This window comes from Mus caroli, unplaced genomic scaffold, assembly GCF_978045245.1.
Source record: "Mus caroli unplaced genomic scaffold, Mus_caroli_1 scaffold_4, whole genome shotgun sequence".
NCBI classification, from domain to species: domain Eukaryota; kingdom Metazoa; phylum Chordata; class Mammalia; order Rodentia; family Muridae; genus Mus; species Mus caroli.
Window position 1 is genome coordinate 153,355,170 of NW_028227259.1, and position 7,721 is coordinate 153,362,890.

The following is a 7,721-nucleotide window of genomic DNA, read 5'->3' on the forward strand; positions in this document are numbered from 1 at the left end:
GGTTGTCACTCCTTGAGAGGTTGGGGCACTCTATCTTAAAGTGGCCTTCTTTGCCACAACCAAAACAAGTCTTCCCCTGGCCGACAGAGGTCTGTTGTAGGGTATTTACAAGGACGGCCATGTCTTCTTTATGGGCGACAGGAGGAGGCGGAGCCTACATTCCGAGTGGTAATTATCCACCGGTTGATAGGGTGGTTGCATCATAGCCCTGCATAAGCTAGCTTATGATTGGTGTTCATGCCCTCCCACACCAGCGATCTGAGAAAGCGATCTCGAAGATTGCTGGTGGGGAATTTTCTCTTTAGGTTTTTATGAACCCTATCAATAAACGAGGAAGGTCGGGGCTGGTGAGATGGCTCAGTGGGTAAGAGCACCCGACTGCTCTTCTGAAGGTCCAGAGTTCAAATCCCAGCAACCACATGGTGGCTCACAACCATCTGTAATAAGATCTGACTCCCTCTTCTGGTGTGTCTGAAGACAGCTACAGTGTACTTACATATAATAAATAAATAAATCTTTAAAAAAAAAAAAAAAAAAAAAACACGAGGAAGGTCCTCAGTGACTTTCTGATTAATTCCCGAAGTCAGGGACTCAGCCGGCCCTTCATCGAGCTTCTAACAGGCTGCTTAAGCCTAAGGCTCGAATCTGATCTTGATAAGGAGGGGGAATGGCTGCTTGTTGGATGGGTAGGGTACTGATCAGCAGTGCCAAGCAGTGATGCATGCCAGCAGTGATGGGGATTGGGGGCTCAGCACTTTTTTCCACTCCCACTGAACCCGACACTCTTCTTGAAAATAGGCAGTCCATTTATGGTAGGCCGACCCTGAGAGGGCAGTCTTAGCCAAATCCTTCCAGTCAGGCAACACCAGGCCCTCAAGGCTAGTCTTAGCCCAGGGGGAATTGGGGCTTGTCCTCAGCCACTGCCTTCTTGAGTTATTTAATCTCTTGGGGGTCCCAAGGATACCAAGCTGCTGGCTGGGGTTGACATTCACTGAGTAAAGGTTGGTGGTGTACTGGGTACGGAGCCCTTCCCTTTTGTAAGGTGGCAGGGCAGAAGGCAGAGGTGAAGGAGGAACATGGAAGGGGTCAGTTGGGGGGGTGTCCAAGGGAGGTGGTCTTGGGGTTGGGGGTCTACTGGAGGACCAAAGGGTGCTATCAAAGGGATTGAGTGAGGGATATAGGATATAGGGTCACAGGGGGTGCAGGGGTGGTTAGACCTGGATAAGAACTGCCCCATAATTTATGGCGGTACACTTACCTGCAGACAGATTGGCCCGTCAGTGTTCTTCTGTCAGGAGGGAGGGATTCCTCACCTGGAGGACCAGTCTGCTGGCTCCTTGCTGTCAGGTCCAGGAAAGAGGAGAGAGGTCCTGGTCCTGCCAGGGTCTCTCTGGGCCTGAGCAGAATGGCCCAAAAGAAACGCACCGAGCCAGGAGTCTTAATGAAGCAGGAACTCAACTTTATGGCATTAGCCTCTTGCTTATATAGGTTGGGAACATGGGGGGGGGGGAGGGGTTAGGTGGGGTAAGATGACATAGAAGGCAGGGAAGGGTGACGGAGGGTATGGAGTGACTGATGGGGCCAATGGCAAAGCTCTACATCAGCAATGGTGGGGCAGAGGCAGGGCCAAACAGGTCTTGCTGAGTCACCCCGATATGGAAGTGACTGAGACAGGTCTCAAACCTTGAGCCAGGCTCAGGTTTGTCCTCAAGGCCCAAACCAGGACCAAAATGGCGCCCAACATTGCACATGTTGATTTCTAGGGGTACCTTTACAGATTGTGGTTTGAGCACTTGATTCCCAGCTGATGGTAGCATGGGGGAAGGGTGTGGGACTTCGGTGGGTCTTAGGCTTTCAGAGCCTGCCAACATTTCCTGGTCACTCTGCTTCCTAACTGGATACAGTGACCATGGCCTCAGGCTCCTGCTTCCATGCTTATCTGCTGTGCTGGGGCTACATGCCTTCCAGATGTGTGGCCAAAATAAATGTGTCTTTAAATTGCTTTTCGCCAGGTGTCTGGGTATGTGCATACAGTTACCTGGAACTCCGCTTCACGGGATCCAGCCAGCCTCCTCCTCTGGCTTCTGAGCACTACACACCCATCTGCACCTGAAGGAGGGATGAAGGTCCCGGTGATCACAGAAAAGCACTAGGGAAACCAGCAATGGTAAACATGTCATCCCTACGATGGGAGAGACGTATAAACCTAGAAGACTTGGGACTGGAGGTGGTTAGTAACCTCCATGCTGTGTGCATGGCCAGGCCACACCTGACTCTCCCAGGCCCTCATCTTGAGCCTGTGTATTACAGTCCATCTACGACACTATCTTGCCTGAGACCCTTACGAGCATTGTTTAGATGGAGCCTGCTTCCCTACTTGTCTGTAGAACCCATCTTTATGGAAGATGTCATGTGTACTTTACAAGAGTTGGATGGAGACATGTCTTAAGTTTAGTTGGGCACATGGGATTAGGTTCATCATCACCAGGAAACGTTTCCAAATTGTGCTGTGCTTAAATATGCCTACAGTAAACGCTGGTGTCAGACTGTCGCACTAACACTGGCCACTGAGTCCTGCTGAGCTGGGTTCCCTTCTTCCTTTCCCTGGATTGACAGCTGCTGGCTGTGGTATTTGCAGAGACCCCCTACATCCACACCAAAACAAAACAAACGAACCCTAGCCAAACAGTAAGAACTGGCTCAGTTCCCACGAGTGCCGAGTGCCGTCATTGAAGGAAGCCAGAGAGAAAGGGGTGCAAATCTGTACCTGCTGATGTAAATCTCCACAGAAGTCACTGAGAGGGTCACCCTCAAAGCCCTTCTGAGCCACTCACTCCACAGTGAAACAAGGACGCATTGTGTTAAGCCATCAAGACAGCTGTTACTGTCTCAAATCTTATTAACTGATCTAGTTGAAAAAGGAGAGAGATCCAACTGGCTTTTTATTCTATTCAGGTTTTTGTGTTACCTTCAAACCTTTCATATTAGTTACTTTGCATACCTAAATGAAGGACAAGGATACTAATCCCCACCCCCCACCCCCACCCCAGGGAGCAAGATGTCCCTTCCCTGCGACCTGCCTTAACTTCCTAGGAAGAGTCAGGAAATTACGCTACGTAAGGGAGTGAGAACTGCCTTCGCAGATCAGATGTGTTTTCACAAAGACCGCTCAGATGCTCGAGACGTTAGAGACACGGTGAACCATGCATGTTTGGGCTGGAATGTTTGCAACCTTGCGTGAGCTCTCCTCTCAGCCCTGAGTCTAATACACCCCCAAATCACTTTACAGTCTCAGTTACAGAAGGCACTTCTTTAAGAACTTTCAGTAAAGTAGCTCACAGTGACTTTGACAGATCACTGTAGTCCAGGGTACGAGCAACATCTGGAAACAGAGGCGGAAATAAATAAAGGTCCCCCTGCTCATCCAGTCTTCTAGAGTCACATCCATTTTTTTTTTAATACTCTGAGCCCTGAACTGCCTCTCCTTGCCCTTGACATATAATTGTCTCTCAGCCAGTCTCTGATCTCTTGTTTCTTGGCACTATTGCCAAACTAGCCTAGTGTCTTAGGGTCTCCATTGCTGTGAAGAGACACCATGACCAAGGCAACTCTTATTAAGGACAACATTTAATTGGTGCTGGCTTACAGCTTCAGAGGTTCAGTCCATTATCATTATAGCAAAAAGCATGGCAGCATCTAGGCAGACATGGTGCTGGAGAAGGAGCTGAGAGTTCTACATCTTGATCCAAAGACAGCCAGAAGACTGACTTTGAAGCAGCTAGGAAGAGGGCCTCAAAGCCCACCTCCACAGTGACACACTTCCTCCAACAAGCCCACGCCTCCAAATAGTGCCATTTCCCGGGCCAAGCATATTCAAATCACGAGACGGAGTAGCCTCACTTTTACCTCTTGTTCCTGAAGCAGGAACTCTGGGAGTTAGTTCCTAACTTCACCTGAGGTGTGGCCTCATCCAGGGGTCTCCAGAGCCTGACCTACAAGCTCAGTGAAGGACATTTGTCCCCCGTGCTTCTTGCATTTACCCCCTATCTGCTTTCTTAGCTTGAGTTTTCCAGTCTTAAATGTTCCTCCTCCTGTTTGGTCTTGAAGACTTGGTCCATGTCAGGAAGATACAGGTCCAGCCCTGATGATTGCTTCCTCAACAGCCTAGAAATAATTCTGTGGGTCTCATGCTGACCACCAATCAGGTGTCATCATGTCTTTCTCCATCATCCAACCCTGAGCAAAGCAGGATTGCTTCTGTACTGATCTTGTGACAGCCCTGTGTCCCACGGACAACGGAGTCACTGCTCTCGGTGACTTTGTTTCCCAGGGCTGGCGACAAGCAGTTTGCTGGTTTCAGGGTGGTATGGCAGTTCATAGAAGGAGACTGCTCAGCTGTTACTCTGACAAATGGGGTCAAGGACATATTAGGGAAAGGCCCCTGGAAGTAGCCTATAGTCAGCAGGGAATTTTCACAGAGGGACACAGGACAAGGCTCTGTGTGCTCAGTTCAGGTGTTGGAACGAAGTCTACAGGCCTAAAAATGATCATTGGCACAGCAGCCAGGTCCCATTCTGTGGAGCTTGTACCCTCTGGTAACTATGTTCAGTATCAAGACGGAAGCCCTCCTAATTCTAACAATAGCAGATGTGCTAGGTAAGATTTACAGTGTAAGTTGAGTGTGGTGGCACACACCTTTAACCCCAGCACTCTGAAGGCAGAGGCAAGCAGATCTCTGTGAGTTCAAGGCCAGGCTGGTCTACAAATTCCAGGACAGCCAGGGCTCTGTTACACAGAGAAACCCTGTCTCAAAACAAACAAACAAACAAACAAACAAACAAACAAAACCCCTACAGTGTAGACATGATCATGTGGCCCAACTCTCTTTCTTTGCTTCTCCTGTGAGGTATATACCAATAGGCAGTGTGGAATCTTCATGCCTTGCATTATGGAGACTTCAGAAAGGCATGAACCTAAGAACATTCTGGGGAATTCTCTTACTCTGCCTAGCATCCCAGGCTCCTTTGGGCTTTTTAAGTCAGCAGGTATTTAGTAGAAGCATTCAAGTTCCAGGGTAGCTTGACGAGTTCCCAGACACCAGGGCTACACAGAGAAAGCCTGTGTCAGAAAAACAAAAACAAACAAACAAATGAACAAACAAAAACACTAGCAGATTTGGTGCCCTGTGAGGTCTCATCTGCTTCTGATGCTACTGTACCCCGTGGTAGTAAGGACAAACCAGTTCCCTTGGCCTCTTGTGCGGGCCATACCCCCTCATGAGGGCCCAGGACTATCAACAGTGAGGAATTCAACACAGGAAGGTGGGGGAACACAAACACCCTACCCATAGCAGTCTTGAACTTCATCCTCTAATCCTGAATTGTTTGTAATTTACTTGCTCACATTTACTTAAATTTGCTTAAATTTAACCCAGTGAGATGGCTCAGTAGGTGAAGGTGCTCCCTGCAGAGCCTACAGACCTGAGTCCAGTGTCTGGGACCCTTAAGGGTGCAGAAGAGAACCAGTTTCCAAAAGTTTTCTCTGACCTCCACGTGCATGCGGTTGCATGTACACACATATGTGTCAATAAAAATGCAATAAAAATTAGACATATTTAAAAACTAAAACTGCATTTGTCTACATTCACTGACATCCAGTCTTTCTTGGTCATGGCAGCACACACCTATAATCCCAGCACTCAGAAGGCTGAGGCAGCCGGGCCATGAGTTCTAGGCCAGTCCGGCCCTCACAGTAAGGCCCTGTTCCTGCTGTTTCTGTTTAGTGCTAGGATAGAGTGCACGGCACCGTCTCCAGGGCCTGGCGTTACTCTGACACTCATCCCTCAGTTGTCCTAGCCACATTTCAAGTACTCAGAAGCCAGATGTGGCTAGCAGTGAGAGCTCTTGCAGTGTAGATCGGAAATGTTTACGTCATCATAGGACAGTGGGTCTCAGCCTTCCTAGTGCTGTGACCCTTCAATACAATTCCTCATGGTGCAGGGACTGCCAACCATGAAATTATCTCATTCATAGTTGTAATTTTGCTCCTTTTATGAATCATTATGAATATCTTGAATGCAGGATTCCTGCTATACGATCCTAGTGGGGTCGTGACCCACAGGTTGAGAACCACTCTGTAGACTCCCGTTCTCTCTATTCTACAGGAGTGGGTGTAGATCCAGATACAAAACCCTCACGTCACAACTTCCTGTCTTTATGGAAAGTCTTTCGTGAAAAAAACATAAAACGTCCTCTGTGACAAGAATTCTCTATGTACCCCTGGCTGTCCTGGAATTCACCATGATTTGTCTTACTGACTTCTGAGTTCTGGGATTAAAGGCATCACCGCCACTCCTGGCTCTCTTTTAAACACGAACTTATACAATTTCTGATAAAGTTAAATGTGAGGGGGGAAATTGACAGCAGTCTAAGGTTAAATATAATGTAGTTAGATAGATTCAAACCCATTGCCCAAGTCTGGGAGCCACTTAGCTAAAGTCAGCATGGCCTGCTGTCCCCAAACTCTCTGCCCACAATGTTATCTCTTGCTCATCCATTTGGAAGTAGACTGTATTAGTAGGTTCCGCGGGTCGTTTTGTTTGTTTGTTTGTTTTGTTTTGTTTTTTCCTGAGCCACACAAATGGTGCTGTTTCTGGGTGGTCCCGGTTGCCGGTTTCCAGTGCAAAAAGCAGCTAGCCGTTCCTGAGCAGGATTGGACGAAGCTCCAGAAACAGACTTGCATGTACCCTCTTGAAAATTAGTGGAAGCAGCAGGCCTGCTTGTAGCTTGAGCCCTAGAAAGCCATCCAACAGATTGGGCGTCCCAGGATGGCAGAAAGCATTTCTAAATTTTGCAAAAAGAAACACTGCCGTCCCTGGGTGGGCTCGAACCACCAACCTTTCGGTTAACAGCCGAACGCGCTAACCGATTGCGCCACAGAGACACAGCTGCCTGAACCGCCGTCAGCTTTGTACACATTGCCGCGGCCAGCATGGGCGTCGCCGCTTCGGACTCCCGGGAGGCGCCGGGCCCTGCTGAGCCCTGCGGGCTGAGGCTGCGCGAGGGCGGGGAGGGGAGGAGCCGCCGAGCCCAGCAAATCCTCCGCAGAGCAGGGCGGCGCCGGGTGAGGCTCCGGGAATCTGCGTGGGCTCCGAGCCAGGGCGCCCTGCCCTTGTTCAAGGTTGTTACCGCCCCTCCCCTTTTAGTGTTCTTGTCGCCTCCCGCTTAACGAGGTTGATAAACTGTGGATCTCTGTGTGGTTGATAAACTGGATCTCTGTGTGGGCCATGGGAATCTTATACTTTATACGTTTAAACACCTACCGCGCCGCCCTCCCCCGTCTCCTCCTGGGAATAAATTCACACCCCTTTAGCGGACTGGAGCCTCCTTCGAGCACTCATGGCTTAGGGGGACAGCAGAAACGGATTTATGGCGATTAAAACGCTCTTTTTAAATAGCCAGTGACGTCTAGGCCTTCCCCTGACTTCTGAATTTAACTCACTGACTTGGGGTTGCCTTGGGAGGGTTGGGGTAGGTAGCATTGTGCCCACTCGGAGGAGGGGGAGGGGGAGAGGGGGAGGGGGCAAAAGGGAAGGGAAGGAGGAAGGGAGAAGGGAGGGGGAGAAAGGATAATTCTTTGGATAGACCTGCCCGAGCCCCTATCAGACCTCTCCTTTCCCCATCACCCCAAAGACCGGAAGGGGAGGAGGGGGCAACTTCACA

General features: G+C 49.5%; 1 non-coding gene across 1 annotated transcript; it reads right to left on the bottom strand.

Moving 5' to 3' along the window:
• Positions 1-6,868: 6,868 nt before the first annotated feature.
• Positions 6,869-6,942, bottom strand: Trnan-guu (transfer RNA asparagine (anticodon GUU)). Its single transcript has one exon. It is a non-coding gene; the product is annotated as a tRNA-Asn (tRNA).
• Between the last annotated feature and the right edge of the window lie 779 nt (positions 6,943-7,721).